The sequence below is a fragment of the Trachypithecus francoisi genome, unplaced genomic scaffold (assembly GCF_009764315.1).
Source record: "Trachypithecus francoisi isolate TF-2019V2 unplaced genomic scaffold, Tfra_2.0 Lachesis_group16, whole genome shotgun sequence".
Lineage (NCBI taxonomy): Eukaryota > Metazoa > Chordata > Mammalia > Primates > Cercopithecidae > Trachypithecus > Trachypithecus francoisi.
In genome coordinates, this window is record NW_022681461.1 from 51697416 (window position 1) to 51715140 (window position 17725).

Sequence of the window (17725 nt, forward strand, 5' to 3'; positions counted from 1 at the left end):
TCTTGCCTGATTGCCCTGGCCAGAACTTCCTATACTATGTTGAATAGGAGTGGTGAGAGAAGGCATCCTTTCTTTGTGCCGGTTTCTCCTAATACTATCCCTCACCTAGCCCCCCACCTCCTGACAGTGTGTGATGTTCCCACATTTGAACTGGAACTTGGAAAACAGGTATGATTTTGATAGGTGAGGAAAAGGGAAGGACATCTTAAGCAGAATAAACTGAATGAGTAAAGGAATCAAAGTTTCGCAATGCTGTGCTTATCCAAAGAATGGCAATAGTTGTGTTTGGCTGGATTCTGGTTACTTGGAGAGCTAATGGTGGTAGACAGCCTGGAAAGAGAGCTTAGGAATGGATTATAAAGGGCGTTGGATCCCAGTTTTAAAATATTGAATTGTATTCAGTAAGTAATAGTTAAGGAAAATTTGAGCAAGTGAATAATCTCAGGTTTGTGTTTTAGGAAAATTAGCCAATGACCTGCAATCAAGAAGTGTGAATTCAATCCCAGCCTCCTCTTGCTGTGTATCATTGAGTAAATTATATAACCTCTTTTTGTGTGGATTTCTCATCTGGAAATAAATCTGGAGTTAAACAACTTTTCTTAATCAGAGGGATGGTTTACCTGTTATATAAGCATTGAGAGTTTATTGTCTAGTTATTAGATTCTCTGTTTTGATGGATCCAAACTATAGGGCAATTGAGCCCTTTACTCTCCCAACTTGAGACCTCAATGACTATACTGAGTGGTTCTGTTTTAAAATGCAATTCTAAGTCCTGGGCACCTCTGTGCATGTATGTTGGTGGGGATGGGTGGAGGTGGTAGAAGTAAGAGATGTCTTGATGGCTCTCGACAATAATAGCGGCCGTATACTAGATTTACTATGTTCCAAAGGCAGTATTAAGGGTTTAAAACATATTTTCTCATTTAATCAACACAATAATCTTGTAAGAAACATCCTGAGAAACACTGAGTCCCTTGTCCACGCATCTGCTATAGAGATGTTATTAAAGCAATGTTATGACTGTACAACAAAGATATTTGCTCCATGTAGTGACTGGAAGATTCTGATTGTAATCAGCTAATTCAAAGAGTGAGCAGATGCTGGACCTACATGCAGTTAAGTGATGTGGGAAAGGGGGCAGAGTTCAATCCCAAGCTGACATCCTCCTCATTTAAAATGATGATTTTTTTGGGGGGGGAGGCTAGGCAAGAAAAAGAAGTAAAGGTGATTCATTTACTAATTTGCTGAACAGTAGATATTTGAACTGTACATTGGTCACTGATGCTGGAGGAAATATATTCTTCCACATTATTTTTTATCTCAGTAACGTATTATGAACAAAAAACAACCTCATAATATTTATTTATGATATATTTTAACAAACCCTGTTTTCCATTTCACCAGAAGCAGTCAGGATTCACGTAAACTCTTCAGTCTCTTGGAGTCTCGCTTTTCTCATCTGCAAAATAAAAAATGATACTTAAGTTGCAGAATTATTGTGAACATTAGAAATTAGGTATGCAAGGCACCTAATATAGTACCTGTCACAAAGTAAGCGATCAATAAAAAATGTCCATTAAGCACTTCTGCCTGACTTTCCATATAAACAGATTGCTATGATTTTGCTCAAGTAGGTTATATGTCCTTTTACTATAACATCTTTCCAACCATTTGGTTCTTTGACGATCATAAGTTGGTAAATTTGCTCAAGTCTGATGGAAAATGTCAGGATACCATTTATGGGCTAAAATGTTGTGGCTTACAAGACTTTTTGATGTGATCCCTGTCTAACACCTTGTTCAGCCCTCTCACCAGTTCCCTACCTGCAAACTTATATGGCAGCTAAACTTAGCTACTGTTTGTTTGGTGTTTTTTGTTTTTTGTTGTTATTGTTGTTTTTCTTTTTTGTTTTTGTTTGTTTGTTTGTTTTTTGGAGACGGAGTCTTGCTCTGTCACTCAGGCTGGAGAGCAGTGTCATGATCTCGGCTCACTGCAAGCTCCGTCTCTCAGGTCCACACCATTCTCCTGCCTCAGCCTCCTGAGTAGCTGGGACTACAGGCGCCCATGACCATGCCTAGCTAAGTTTTCGTATTTTTAGTGGAGACAGGGTTTCACCATGTTAGCCAGGATGGTCTCGATCTCCTGACCTCATGATCTGCCCACCTCGGCCTGCCAAAGTGCTGAGATGACAGGTGTGAGCCAACTTAGCTATTTTTATCTCTTCTACACATAATATTTCCTCATGATTCTGAAATAACTCTTCTTCCTCTGCCTGGCTAATTCCTATGCAGGCATTATATCTTCCATAAACTCCTCTGTACTAGTCAAAGTTCTTCAGAGTAACAAAACCAATAATATATCTATATATCTATATCTCTGTATATAGACAGATTTATTACGGAAATTGGTTCATATGATTATAGAGGTTGAGAAATCCCACAAGCTGGAGCTGCAAGGTGGAGAATCAGAAAAGCCATTGGAATAATTCAGTCTAAGTCTAAAGTCCTTTAGACCAGGAGATGGGGAAACAAGTGGTAATAGGGTAAGTCCTAGAGTTCAAAGACCTGAGAATCAGGAGCTTCAATGTCCAAGGACAAGAGAAGACGGATATCCTAGCTGAAGAAGAGAGAAAATTCTTCCTTCCTCCACCTTTTTGTTCCATTTGGGCCCACAACAGAATGAAATTATGCCCACCTACATGGGGGGCATAATTTCTTTACTTAGTTTACTAAGTAGAATGTTAATCTCTTCCAGAAAAACTCCTATAGACATACCTAGAAATAACATTTTATCATCTATCTGGGCATTCCTTAGCCCAGTCAAATTGACACATAAAATTGATTATTACATCCTCCATTCTTCATCCCCACCCCAGGCTCTTGGCTGAATTTGGTACTTTTTCTCTGCCTGTGTTTCCACACTTACTTTTTTATGTTGAGGAACACATTCAATTGCTACAGTTGGTTTTCTTAATTGTTTCTCCCACTAGACAAGAAGTCCTTAATGGTAGGGTCTGTCTTTCTATGATCATTATGCGTATCTAATATCCAGAGTCTGGTACACCTCCTGGTTTATTGTTGATGTTCCACTAACATTTGTTGCTTGTTAAATGAACATAAGGCAGGGTAACAAGTGTGGATGATTTTCTCTCCAGGGAACAATGCTTTCAATGTGGCACCAAAAGCAGTGAGTACCTTAAGAATGTAAGGATAAGAAAATCATGTCCTTTGCCAATCAAGCCTTTTGGTTCTGACAGTGGCACTGGGACATATATTTTGAAAAGAATAAAACACCCCCATTATGATCAATTTTTAATCATCTCTAATGACTGAGAATGGAGCTATCATTCAGAGATTTTTGTAACATCTTTTCAAAACCACATATTCAACCTGTGTTTACTCTTTAAGCTAACAAAAAGTCAAGCATTCATGTCAGCTACACAATAGTATTTATTTATTTTTTTAAGACAGGGTCTTGCTCTGTGTCCAAGCTGGAGTGTAGTGGCATGATCATAGTTCACTACAGCCTCAACCTCCTGGGCTCAAGCAATCCTCCTGCCTCCGCCTCCTGAGTAACCAGGACTACAGGCATGCACCATCAGACCCAGTCTCGCTTTGTTTCCCATGGTGGTCTCAGACTTCTGAACTTTAGCCATCCTCTGACATCGGACTCTCAAAGTGCTGGAATTACAGGCATGAGTCGCCGTGCCTGGATATAATAGTATTTGATTTGGAGACTTCAAATAATCTTTATTCAAGTTTTAGTTTAAATTTAGGTGCCTCTTAAATTTAATATAAGGATTTTATTAATTAGTGAATTAGTTCATAGCTACCCTATTGCTTTTTCTTCTGATTTGTTAAACTTTAAACATAGCTCCTAATTCATTTTAGCTGAAATCATTTTAGCTTGAGGAATTCTTTTTATCTTTTCTTTTCCCTTTGCAATCTGAGAGGAGAATTTTCAACATTTTCATAACAAACATTTCATTACAAACATCAAAACAAAATCTTTACCAGCAAATGCCAAGAAAGGCATTTTGATTTATATTTATGAGAACTTGAATAGTTATCAAATGCAAGCTGGAAAAATCCAAAGTTGTAAACATAATGTAAATGTATAGTTAGGAAAATCTATTTGGTGATTTCAGGCATGTAAATAACTCAGAGTCATTCTTTTGGTTAAAAGCCAGTTTGCTAAATTCTATGACTATTTTTTTAAAGGTATATATTTTAAAGTCTATTTTAAAAATTGTAATGTTTTTCTCCCCCTTATACTGAGTCTTTTCCCTCTTATAGATTCTGCCCTGTTTCATTATGAAGAGATTTTTGTAGGAGGGATTTTCTAAAAGAATTTTTCTCAATGCGTATCAAAGAGCATGCTGTTTTTGTGGTGATCTCATGGTATATCACAGCAAAAGTGAAAATTTTCTATGATTTAAATTTATCATTTTCCATCCTGTGATGTGCTCCCTTTTGTAGTATCTATTTACTCTTTTTACTGGTACCCCTTACTGGCTGCAGCAAGTTCTAGTTGACATCATTCAAATGTAGCCAGTGTTGGAATCACCCAGGATAAACTGCAATGCTTTCCGAGTAATTTGTCCTCCGTTTCACACTGACTCCAGGCACAGAAGTAGGCATCTCATGTGCAAAGCACACTAATCTAAGAGTCAAAAAAAAAAAAAAAAAGACATATTTCTGTCACTTTCTGGTTGTTCTTCCTCGGGTAAGTCTACAAGCCTTCTAACTGATTGTAGAACCCATATAAGTTAGAAGTACTTTTTGCTTAAGGAATTTTAAAGGATTTTAGTGGTCACGGTAGTTGACTCTCCAGCAGCATTCCATCCCAGGATGGAATGTGGATTGTGGATGGAAAGTGGTTTTCAAATTTGGTGTACATTAGAATCACCTGAGAAACTTTTTAAACTCTGGATGCCCTGGCCACATCTCAGACCAATTAAATCAGAAACTCAGGAGGTTGGATCCAGATATTCAAATTTTCAAAACTTCCCAGGGGATTCCACTGTGCAGCCAAGGCTGAGAACCACTGGTCTTGGTAATACCTTTGCTGGTAACCAGTTTACGCATGAGCATGTGGTTCAATTCTAGCTAACAAAATTTAAGGCAGAGGCTGAAGGAAAACTTTGGGAAAGACTGCTTAACTCCCAAAGCAAATACAAGAGACAAAGAGACTTGCCAAAACTGAGGTTGAAAACACTTCAGAGTCAGCAGAGCTGCCAAATCAAAGGAAAATGTAACCAAAACATGACGCATGCCCAACCTGTAAGCTTCCAGTTATTTGAGAGTATAAATATCCTTATTGTGTAAACCAGACTCGCAGTTTTTCTGTTATTAGTAGCTGAAACATCCTAAGTGATTTGCTCTAAATGAGCAACATCAATCTTACTCCTGGCTGCTGTAGCTCTAGATTAGGGTTCCCAAGCCTGTGGATATATGTTAGAATGAGTATCACTTGGGAGAGTCTTTTTTAAATTGCAAATTCTTGAACACTACCCAGACCTACTGAATTAGAATCTCTAGGAGCAGAGCCTAAGAACTTATATTTTTGCAAAACTTACCAGAAGATAACACAACCAGTCTGTACACTGATGTTTGGGGATAACTAAGTTCTTTAAAAAGAAAGAAAAAGGATAGGAAAACAGTTACTATATCATGCAATTTAAGATGTAAAGAAACTTAAATATTGTCTAGAATAACTTTATTACCTGAAAGATGCAGGAATTGAGGCACAGATAAGTGAAATTATTTGCTCAAAGAAAAACATTTAGTTCTTTGACACCAGTAAAAATATTTTTAATGTATATATTTGCATTTGGTCTTCTTACAACTGAATGTCCTTTTCATTCTGTGTCACCAAATTAAGAAGTGAATTAGGCTCACAGCTTGTGGGCCCTATTTGTCAAATTATACAGCTTGGAAATGACCCAGACTGCATACTAAGAGACATATTCATTTATTATTTGGCTAACATGAAGCTGATGCCAGAGACTTGTTTCACACAATGCTTATCCTCAAAATTGTTCAGTTAGTTTCACTGGAATTTGCTTGCTCTGTTCTCCGCTGTGGGAGAATGTGGTTGGAAACCAAAGGTCTGGAGAGAAAATTGCCAATGGTTCAAACAATATATCTTGCTAGTTTTATTTGATCTCCTCATGTCTATTGTCCTCTTAGATTTGCTTTGGATATTTTTTTCCTTGCTGTAACAGTGAGTCTTTAACATTCAACTGAGGCCATTTTAGGTAATTAGACACCATATGAAAGCTTGTATTTAGATTGACAGTCCTTATTCCACAGATCAACTTTTATAGAATATCACTTTACATTGTATCACCAGTGAGGAAAATTTGCCTCTACTTAGCCCAAGCCCTGGAAAAAAATCAATACATTTTTATTTTCCCTTCCATTTTGGATGGAGATGGAAGACAATTTCTTCATAAATTAGGTTATGTCTGTAGGTAAACTGTAAGTGGCTACCATAGGGCAAAGCTCAGATATTGTTTCTGAGAAGCAGTAATATACACCTTTTCCACACTCACTATACAATTAAACATTATCAGGGTGGAACTGTGGATCTTCAGACAGCCTTATTATTTATGAATTTCTTATGAGCTTTGAATTTGCAGAGTGAGGATGTAGGAGTTCTGTACTGTTTATACTCAGGTTACCTTCGAGTAAAATGAGTAGTGGTTTGAGGCTCTGTACGTGGAGGGTTTATGCTCCTTTATGTCTGATGAATAAAATGTTTGCAAATATATGTATATATATTAAAATATCAGTAATGTCAGGTTCTGTTCTCCTGTTTCTAAGATTTTGTCTTTTTTTCTTCCTCAGATCTAATCTCAAGTGAATTTGAGACTCTAAAACACAACAAATGGGCCATAAAAAGTGGGAAAAACAGACAGAAACCAGGAAAGGAAACCCACGCTGTCCCATTCCCTTAGGCACCATGGAACCTTTATATAGGGAGAGGTGACAGTGTAAAATGAGAAGGTATGGAAAAAGTGCAAATGAATAAAAATGCAAGAGATGAGTTAAAATGCTATATTGCTACAGTAATATATTTGCATTAAAAACAATTTAACCTCTGTGACAACAAGAAAGCTAAGTCTGAATTAGTGTTTCCTAAAGTATATTCTTAAGAACAATAATTATCAGGCCGGGCGCGGTGGCTCAAGCCTGTAATCCCAGCACTTTGGGAGGCCGAGACGGGCGGATCACGAGGTCAGGAGATCGAGACCATCCTGGCTAACACGGTGAAACCCCGTCTCTATTAAAAATACAAAAAACTAGCCGGGCGAGGTGGCGGGCGCCTGTAGTCCCAGCTACTCCGGAGGCTGAGGCAGGAGAATGGCGTAAAACCCGGGAGGCGGAGCTTGCAGTGAGCTGAGATCCGGCCACTGCACTCCAGCCTGGGCGAAAGAGCAAGACTCCGTCTCAAAAAAAAAAAAAAAAGAACAATAATTATCAAATAAAATTACATGAAAAAATTTAAGTGATTAAATAGTATTCAGGAAATTGGGTTAAATAAGACCTCTTGAAGCCTTTAATACTCTAACTTAGAATGTGAATATCCGTAAGTGAGGCTCTAATATGCCACCTTTTCCGAACATATCTTATCACATGATTATTTTTCAGTGAAGCATTTTACAGGAGTAAAGTTGATCTGCGTTTATTTGAGGTATCTCAGTAACCACAGTAAGGATGAAGCAGGTCAACCATCTAAGGTCAGGTGGAATGGACTTCTTAAGGTGGGAGAGCAGAGCCAGAAGGTAAGGGCTGGAACTGCCCAGTGCGACTGTCCTTGAAGAAGAGGAGCATTAGAATGGCCCATCCCACAGCCTCGGCAAATATGTTACACCAGAAGCATGGAGCTTCTTCTCTGAAGTTTCTTGAGATTTACTGGTGCCCCTCAGTTCCAGAGAAAGTTATCTACAAATTCTCTTTAAAACTTGCATATCTTACGTGGTTTAATTCTTATTAAAATGCCTACTTCTATTTAAACACACAATATGGGCACATCGTACACACACACACACATACACACACACGAACATGCACACTACTTTCACCTCCCGAAAAGGAGTCATACTTTCGGTTGGTATCCAAAAAGGAGCTCATTTTGTTCCTGTTGCTGATCTCATGGATTTGTGAGCCAACATTCCTGTGAGGAGCTGGCTTTCAACTACATTCACCAGGGGCTGCATAGGAGGATCAACATGAGGCACCTCTTTTTGACTGGCTTTTCTTCAGGCGCTAAAGTCATAACCATCATTTATTGAAACTTACACTATATAAGGCATTTCTGCATTGTCTCTCCCCCTTAAAACGACCCTCTGAAGTAGTGATTATTCTCTGCATTTTACAGTCGAGGAAACTGAATTGGGAAGTTTAAACAGCTTGCCAAGATTACACAGTAGTCTTCTAATACGCCTGTACTTTAATAGAAGTTGAAGAAAGAAAATATCGATAGCTTCAAGAGGACAATAAAACAGAACAGTTACTCCTGATAATGTATTAATTTGTAGGTATCTAAGAAGTTCAAGGTGGCAACTACTTTTCTCTCTCTCTCTCTCTTTCTGTCTCTGGACTTCATAAAAATCCTTCTAAGTCCTCTATTCTATTCAATAGCCAATTATACCAATCTCCTATAAAAATGATCAAATCCAATATGTGTGTTAGAATGAATAAATAAAAAACTTTAATAATTTTGTCAAAACCTTGCACTTATAAGTTGGTAAGTCAACCATGGAAAAAACCCAAATACAAAATTAATGCATTTAATGGTGTTTATGTTTTTATTACCCTGTAATTATATCTTTCCTGTGATTGTTTTTCTTTTCATGCTGGCCTATAAAATGTGGCTGCCTCAACCTGTTTTAAACATCTACATTTGTAGGATTAGGACTAGTGATGTTTTGCCAGTTTCCATGAAAGAAGCCAGATGCACTGAAGCAACCTCCTTTGATAGTTAAAGTCCTTCATTAATTTGACACCTGGCACTCCCAGCTATGATCTTATTTTTGGTGGAATTGTTCTGGTCTACAGATAAGAGCATATTCTTCTGTCATGATAAACGAATTATGAAATTAGCTATTGTACTGATTTTTATACTCTGCTGTTATAACTTACATTAGCTATCCTCTTACTGTAAATATTGATTCATTGCAAAGTTAAGACTGTTTATATTTAGGGTTGCCTAGTTTAAGAAAATTTTCCATATCATCTTTTCCCTTGCTATAAAATTCTTCATTCCAAAGGCTCTTTTAATTTGGCCTCATTTATTTTGTAGTATTTCAAATGCTGCCAAAATTTGCCTAAGTGCATGGAGACAAAATTAAGTCCAGATTTTCCAAGATGGATAAATTTGTGGGTGGTTACTTTTTTCTTCTCCACAGAAGGGTTGATTGCAAAATTCCAGTAAATGACAAGTTTTCAACATAATCAGTTTTCTAGAACTCCATATTCTAGCAAATTTTCAGAAATTAATACCTTACATTAAGTGAGTTACCATATGTATGCATGCAAGCAAAAAAAAAATCCTACTTTTAAAAGTTTTGGTTTGTATCTGGAAATAAAAAACCTATTAATTTGTACCATACACTTACGTTATCAATTAAAATACTTTTGCAGTAAATAAATATCTAATAGTTTATATATATGATATAAATATATACTTTATACATAAGACATATATATATATATATATCTCCTTCTGGCATAAACCCAATAGTACTCAATATTTTAACATTTGTTAGGAAATCCCTAATAAACCACTAGGTTCTTACTTAACAAATGATCAGCCTGTACCCCAGAATTTTTTTAAAGAATACAAAATATTAAATTGCTAATAGGCATTTCCTGTTTAAGTTGGCTTCTACCTTTATCTGTTCTGCTTTGGAGAGGTTCCATACCACTCTGGCTTGGACCATGTAATCCAGTACTTGCCAGTCAAAGCAGCATTGTGTAAGAGCATCCCATGTCTCTTCCTTGACCTACATCTCACCAGCTTTCATACTCTCCCCTTTCTTCCTCCCCTACCTGCAGCACCCAAAGGGCATGAGGGTAGTTCCATGACTACCACTTTAATTCTGTAATAAATGTTGCTAGAGGAACAGAGGTCATGGGGTAAGTGTGGCGATGAATGCTACTTTGCAAACTACTTTATTATCGACTATTTCCACACATAGTCTTCAGATGAGTGGCATCTGAACTCACTTCTGATGCTTGTTTAAAATGCATACACCTGGATCCACTCCAGACCTACTGAAGCTCAGGGAAACTCTCTGGAGTCTGCAATTTTAACAAGTTCCCAGGTGTTTCTTATGCATACTGAACTTCAAGAACCACTGTTCTAGATGACTAGACAGACTTTTTTGTACACACTGTAAAAAGAAAACAAAAGTATGTGGGAGACTTATCTGAAGATGGTAAAATGAGGTGACACCTGAATACCTTCTAGAGAAATTCTGCTAAAATATTTATGAAACTATTTTTTTAAATCCCCAGAAAGCACAATAAATAACATGAAATAAGCATTGCTGGGCTCTGTGACATTTTCACAAGTGCTTAACATTTTTAAAAACCTGTTTTCGTCTCTAAAATGCATTAAAATCTCTACCTCATAAAGAGTTGTGATGATTAAAGAGAAAGGCATTAAATAAACAAGCTAGTACAGCACCAATATATAAGTAGCATTTAAAAGTTGTCCACCCTTCACTCTTCCCACTAAGATTTTCCTTAGTCTCTGATCACTCCAGGCTGGGTATGCAAGGCAGTTATTTGAAAACTGTGCTCCACAGATTTTTAACCCCCTTCCTTACCAGTCAATGGGTTTGATATTATTCTAGAGCCTTGAACTCCAAATTGTTAGGGCATCAGTTTCAGTGAACCTACACTTGTTTCCTGATTCCCAGGGTTTATACAAATATGCCCTGCCTCCTACCTATTACTTATGTCCGCCCAGGCTTTGCAGGAACTATGATTTAGGCCATTTTCAGACACCAACTTCTAGTGAGATCTAAAAGTCCCCTCTGATATTTTCTTATCCTTTATATGTCAGTGTCCACTAGCCTAAGACTTATATTCACTGCTCCATCATGGCTCCATTCTGCTGACTCTTGGAAGGATTCTCCTGGAGGTTCCTTAGTTCCCACTTTCCTGCTAGCCACAGATACTCTCCCTCTCATTCCAGAATGTATCATAGCTTGAAACTTATACCACTTTCTATAAGTCTCCATTGAAACTGTATGCAGTGGGTAAAAACCCTTCCCTAGTCTTCAGCCACTCTCCAGGATTGCTCTTCTATGTATACACTCCCTTGCCTGAAGCTTTGATTCAAGTTCCCTACATAATCATTTATGGCACAGACTAGTCAAATAAAAATTAACACCAAGGCCGGGCGCGGTGGCTCAAGCCTGTAATCCCAGCACTTTGGGAGGCCGAGACGGGCGGATCACGAGGTCAGGAGATCGAGACCATCCTGGCTAACACTGTGAAACCCCGTCTCTACTAAAAAATACAAAAAAAACTAGCCGGGCGAGGTGGCGGCGCCTGTAGTCCCAGCTACTCAGGAGGCTGAGGCAGGAGAATGGCTTGAATCCGGGAGGCGGAGCTTGCAGTGAGCTGAGATCCGGCCACTGCACTCCAGCCCCGGCGACAGAGTGAGACTCCGTCTCAAAACAAACAAACAAACAAACAAACAAAAAAATTAACACCAAAAAAACCAATGGTATCACAGAAAGTGACAAAGTATTAAATTGTATAAAATCTATAAGCATCTAAGCAAGGAAAAAAAATGTATTACAACTTACTGTCAAAAGAACAGAACTTAGCTTATTTTTAATATTTGTGTATGTGTAAACATCCGTTCTGAAAGATCACAGAGTGACAACAACATCTCTGAATAAAAGTGAGACCTAGGAGTTTTGTATTAAACCAAGCCACATATAAAGAAAATAGGTGTGTGTGATGGCTCATGTCTGCGATCCTAGCACTTTGGAAGGGCAAGGCCAGAAGATTGCTTGAGTCCAGGAGTTCAAGACCAGCCTAGGCAACATAGGGAGGCCTTGTCTCTACAAAACATAAAAAATTAGCTAGGCATAGTGGCACACAACTGTGGTCCCAGCTACTCAGGAGGCTGAGGTAGGAGGATTGTTTGAATCTAAGAGTTAAAGGCTGCTGTGAACTGTGATCACACCATTGCACTTCACCCTGGGTGACAGGTGAGATTCTGTTTGGAAAAAGAAAAAAAAAAACTTAAATAGGAAACTATCTGATTCCTAACATCCTTGAAATATACCACTTGTGTCTTTTCTATTAAAAAGTTATGCATAGGCTGAGCGCAGTGGTTCACGCCTGTAATCCCAGCACTTTGGGATGCCGAGGTCAGGAGTTTGAGACTTGTCTGGCCAACATAGTGAAACCCCGTCTGTACTAAAACTACAAAAATTAGCTGGGCGTGGTGGCAGGTGCCTGTAATCACAGCTACTCAGGAGACTGAGGCAGGAGAATCACCTGAATCCAGGAGGCAGAGGTTGCAGTGAATCAAGATCACGCCATTGCACTCCAGCCCGGGCAGACTCCGTCTCAAAAACAAAAACAAAACAAACAAAAAAAAGTTATGCATAAAGAGAAACTGCGATTATCTTTTCCCATTGATTTCTAATGTTTTCAGATATACGTTCTCATAGGAGTTGGGAGGGAGGGACAATAATCACTTGAAAAGATGTTTCTGTTTTTCTTGATCATGGTATCTTCTATTTCCCACATGTATAGGTCATAAAAGGATTGAGTATGTCATCTAGTTGTCTTTTGGATAAATATTCAACTGATAACACAGCTAAATTGTATTTCTTAGAAGAGTCTCCTTAACTCCATGAAAGCTGAATATGTAAAGCCAATCACTACACACAAGTGATTCTATTTCCAACGTCCTCATTGGAATTTACAGTCTTAAAGAGTCAGCTAAGAAATTTCTTCCCTAAAATTCAGTTCGTTCTGGTTGAGGGGAGGAGGGCAAAGCTCCTACTGCATCTGCCTTTAGAGAAATTCCAGTCACTGTCTTGTTTTCAGTTTAAGGTAAATGATCATAGACATTGAACATGACTTTGAAAATGTTTTCTCCTTCTCTCTTGAATTCATGTATTTTTTCAGCCAAAACATACCATGTCAGGGACCATCCTAGGTATAAAGACAAAAAACACAGATAAGACAATCTCTACCCTCAAAGAAGTTGAATCAAGAAGAAACATTAAAAGCTGGAAGCTGCTTCTTTAGCTTATATAAAATTTATTTTGCACTGACTCTTGGAAAATGCAAGATAGAGTTATAGAAAATATATATGCTGTGCATATGAAAAAATGATACATAAATCCAATTGACTTCCTCAGCTTTTTAATAATAGCTTTCATTTATTTAGTGCTTACTATATACCAGATCCCATACTAAGTACTTTAAAATTTTTATTTTCTATAATCTTTACAGTAGTTCCATTTTGCATAGGAGGAAAAGAGCTTTATTTTCATTTTACAAATTAAGAAACTGAGCTTAGAAAAGTTATTAGTCATAAGAAACATAAATAGTGGATGACAAAAAGAGGTTCAGCTCCCAGTCTCTATGGCTCCAGAGTTGGTGGCTCTTGACTTCTCTGCTATCACATTCCTACAACAAATGTGTGGACAACAAATATGTCCTGTGTCATATATACAAAGTGAGACTAACGTGTATGTAAAATCTTCTCCTCATGGCTCTTTCTTGCCACCCAGTGTGATCTTGATTGACACTGGTTCCAATGACTGGATGAGGCTGACTCAGGAGTCTGTTGTCATTTGAGCTGATGGAGGGGGTAAGGAGAAGGTGGCAATTTATAGCCCTTTACATATTCTGTTGAAAATATGTATTTATAATTAGAAGCCTTCCCATTAGACTGACTATTTCTAAAGTATGGAGCTTTCTTACCTTCTGTTAACAGAGACTACATTACGACAGACAAGAACAGCCATTCAGTATCTGGTTTGGAATGAATGATGCAATAAGATACGTAGATATGGTGGACCTCCCCATGACATCTGTGAAGTCACAGCAAAAATGCAAATGGAAGCCTTCAGTCCATGGCCTCCCCACTTGCTTTTCTCATTCCTCACTCATTCCTAGATCATAAGGGACCTTGAAAGTTGTATGTGGACACTCTAGCCTGTTATGTCCAAGGTCTGTCCACACTATGCAAATAGAACTCCACTTCTTCGGCCTATGCTATGCCCTCAGGAGGATGGGCCAGGGAACATGCTCATTCCTAGAATAGAGCTTGGGTCCACTTTGGACACAGAACTCCAGAAAGCTGTGTCTCAGATCATAATCTAGAAAAGGTATGAGTGAGCCAGGCTTCCCTTGGCCCCTTTGACCTTTAGCCCTTTGTGAAGGGACACCACAGGAAAACTAGATCAGAGCCCTTCAAAATTCAGGGTCTAATGGTGGTACTGGATCTTGCTATGACCTACTTTATAGAATAAGAAAATAGAAACTCAGACACTTCAAGTGCCTCATTCAGGTTCAAAAATCTAGTGAGGAGATCTAGAACATGAACCAGTGACTTCTAGTGTCAAATCCGAGATATCTTCCACTCTACTGGTTGTCCTGTTGTATTTGTATAGGGGAAAATGACAATTTTTCCTAAATATTTAAAAGAAATAATTTCTCTCTTAACATTTCTCTGCATGTAAAGCTGGGTTCTCCCTCTGGATATCATCAAAAAATTCACACTAACTTTATTACCTCTGGGCCTCTGACCTCTAAAGCAAAGAATGGGACTGATTGAGAGATAGCAAATTTGTAAGGGCTTCTGTCTTCTGTGGAGCAGAACTGTCAAAAGTGATGCTTGTTGTGTTGAAAAAAAGTTGAAGTTTTGTAAAAGTTGTAACCAGAGACGTCTCCTTATCATAACAGGTCACTCATTCAAATAGGTTTTTAATTTGGACAGGATTGTGGAAAATGAGCATTTTCTTTCATTGCAAAGACCAAACTGAACACCAAATAGTTCTTACTATTTGTATCTCTGGGTTCTAATCAATGTTTTATATAAAGATCAACTTAATATAGATATTTCATTTTAAACACAAATAAGGATATGTTAAAATATGAGGAAGAATTGATACTAGTTTTTCATTTAATTATCTTTGTGATTGAAATCTTTAAATTGAAGAGGAAAACGAAGTTTCTTATGGACACAGCATTTCAGGCTCTAGGAAAAAATGTGACACACATTTAACAACAAAAAAAAGAGGTCTATAAGTTCCCATGCAAGTGAAAAATGTGTAATATTTATGTTATTAATCCTATGAGGGAGATGGTATTTCTCATTTTAAATCCCTATATGTGTATTTATGATGCTTTGGGGAGACAAACATTTACTCTGACATCTGCCTTAAGTACCAGAAACAGAATGAAAGTGTGAGAAGAATAAAGAGCATGCACTAGGCTTATTTTTGGGAAATATGAGCCTAGACCTGTGAACCTAATATATATGTTATATGTTGCTAACCACCATGTGATAAAGAAGAAACAAGTCTCCAAGAATGTGTGTGGGCTAGTGCTGAACCTGGACAGGTTTTGTGCTTCCTACAAATATTCCTGGCTGTGCCGTAAATCCCAGCAAGGTGAACTACATTTCTTGGCCACTGTTCATCCCGTTTTCAGCTCACCTGGAGGTTGGTTGGACGCTCTCACGGGGGATGCTAATCTTTCGGGCTTCTGAGCTCATGCAGTCCTTCCATCCTTTTGAAAGCACAAATCTCACTAGCTGAAATCAGTCATTATTTCCTTAGGGAACCAAATCTAAACACTAGACCTTCTCTCCCAGCCTGTAATTAAATCTGGCGGGCAGGTCACCAGTGCTACTGGGTCAGGAAAGAGAAGAAAAAGGAAGTGAAAGAAATGGCATTTGTTTCTTGGCTGGCCCTGGTGCTTCTGTGAGAGGTAGGCTCTGGCAGCCACACAGTGGAGTTCCTGTGCCCAGAATATTCGTGCTTGCTTCGGGTCTGCCAGCTGGCTCCAAAAAGGTTCTTTCCAATCAAGGTCTTGCTTGCTCACTCAGCACTTGAAACTGAAGCACTTTGCTGGTGGTCTATTGCCGCCCCAAAAGAATTTTCCCTAATTCACCACTTCTGATTATGAAACAGCAGAGCTTGTCATACTTTAAAAGGTATCAGAATCACTCAGAAAGCTTGTTAAATAAAGATTCCTGGAATTTATTCCCAAGACTTTGATTTAGTGGGTCTAGAGTTACGTCTGAAATTTTGCATTTCTTTTTATTCTGATTTATTCATTTATTTTTCTTAATTGATAAATACAAATTGTATATATTTATCATGTACAACATGATGTTTGAAATATTGTAAACATATATTTCAAATATATGTGGCTAAGTCAAGCTAATTAATATATGTATTGTATGTCAACATATAGTTTTATATTTTTATATTATATAGGTGTTATAGTATTATATGTTAATATATGTCAAATATATGAAGCTAAATTAAGCTAATTAACACATATATTACCTCGTATATTTATTTTCTGTGGTATGAGAACACTTAATATCTACTGTCCTGGCAATTTTCAAGAATACAACACATTTTTGTTAACTATAGTAACCACGTTGTATAATAGATCTCTCGAACTTATTCCTCCAATACAACTGAAATTTTGCACCCCTTGACCAGCATCTCCTCAACCCACCCTGCCAGGCCCTGGTAAACACAATTCCACCCTCCTCTTCTAGTAAGTCAATTCTTTAGATTCCACATATAAGGGAAATCATGCAGTATTTGTCTTTCTGCACCTGGCTTATTTCACTTACCATAATGTCCTCCAGGTTCACCCATGTTGTCACAAATGACAGGATTTTCTTCTTTCTTATGGTGGAACAGTATTCCATTGTGTATATACACCACGTTTTCTTTATCTATTTATCTGTTGATGGACACTTAGATTGATTCTGTATCTTAGCTATTGTGAATAGTGCTGCAATAAACATCGGAGTGCAAATATCTCTTCAACATACTGATTTCATTTCCTTTGGATGTATACCCAGAAGTGGGATTGCTGGAACATTATGATAGCTCTATTTTTAAGGTTTTGAGAAATTTTCAAACTGTTTTCCATAATGGCTGTAGTGAGAATTTGCACTTCTAACAAAGTCCCAGGTCATGCAGATGTTTGTGATCCACAGCCACAAAAGGCTATGGATGATCGATTGATTTCTTCCTTCTCTCACCCAGATTTTCGTGTCTAATTTTAAAGTTAAACATGGCTATTAAGTTAACTTTTACTGCCATCACATTGGCATTCTTCTTATCCTTACTGCTTATTTTCTATTTCTATTTTTCTTTCTTACTGTATATGACTTTCATTGAAGAGGGGGTGGGTTTATTAAATTCAATAACTGAAACTAAGTAGGGTTTTCTTATTTATTCTACTAAGTAATTAGACTTGAAACTATCTACATCAAGTTTTATTCTGTTATAGAACATGAAGAAGAAGTAAGACCCCAGAAAGAGGTACCAGAGGTGATATTTGGATAGTATCTACCCCATTGAATAAGAAATGTTGAATTTAATAGATTCATGCCTCCTGCAATAAAGTGGGGTCCAAATGTTATATCTGCCCTCTGACAAAGAACTTCCCTGATTCTGTCTCACCTGTGTTTAGTT

The 17725-nt window shown here is 37.8% G+C and overlaps 1 long non-coding RNA gene across 1 annotated transcript in view; it reads right to left on the reverse strand.

Moving 5' to 3' along the window:
• LOC117098656 overlaps positions 1-17725 on the reverse strand; it is a 91641-nt gene that overhangs the window by 59519 nt on the left and 14397 nt on the right. Inside the window, exon 2 of the long non-coding RNA XR_004443521.1 lies at positions 1385-1459. This is a non-coding gene — a long non-coding RNA (uncharacterized LOC117098656). The remainder of the gene's footprint in view (positions 1-1384; positions 1460-17725) is intronic.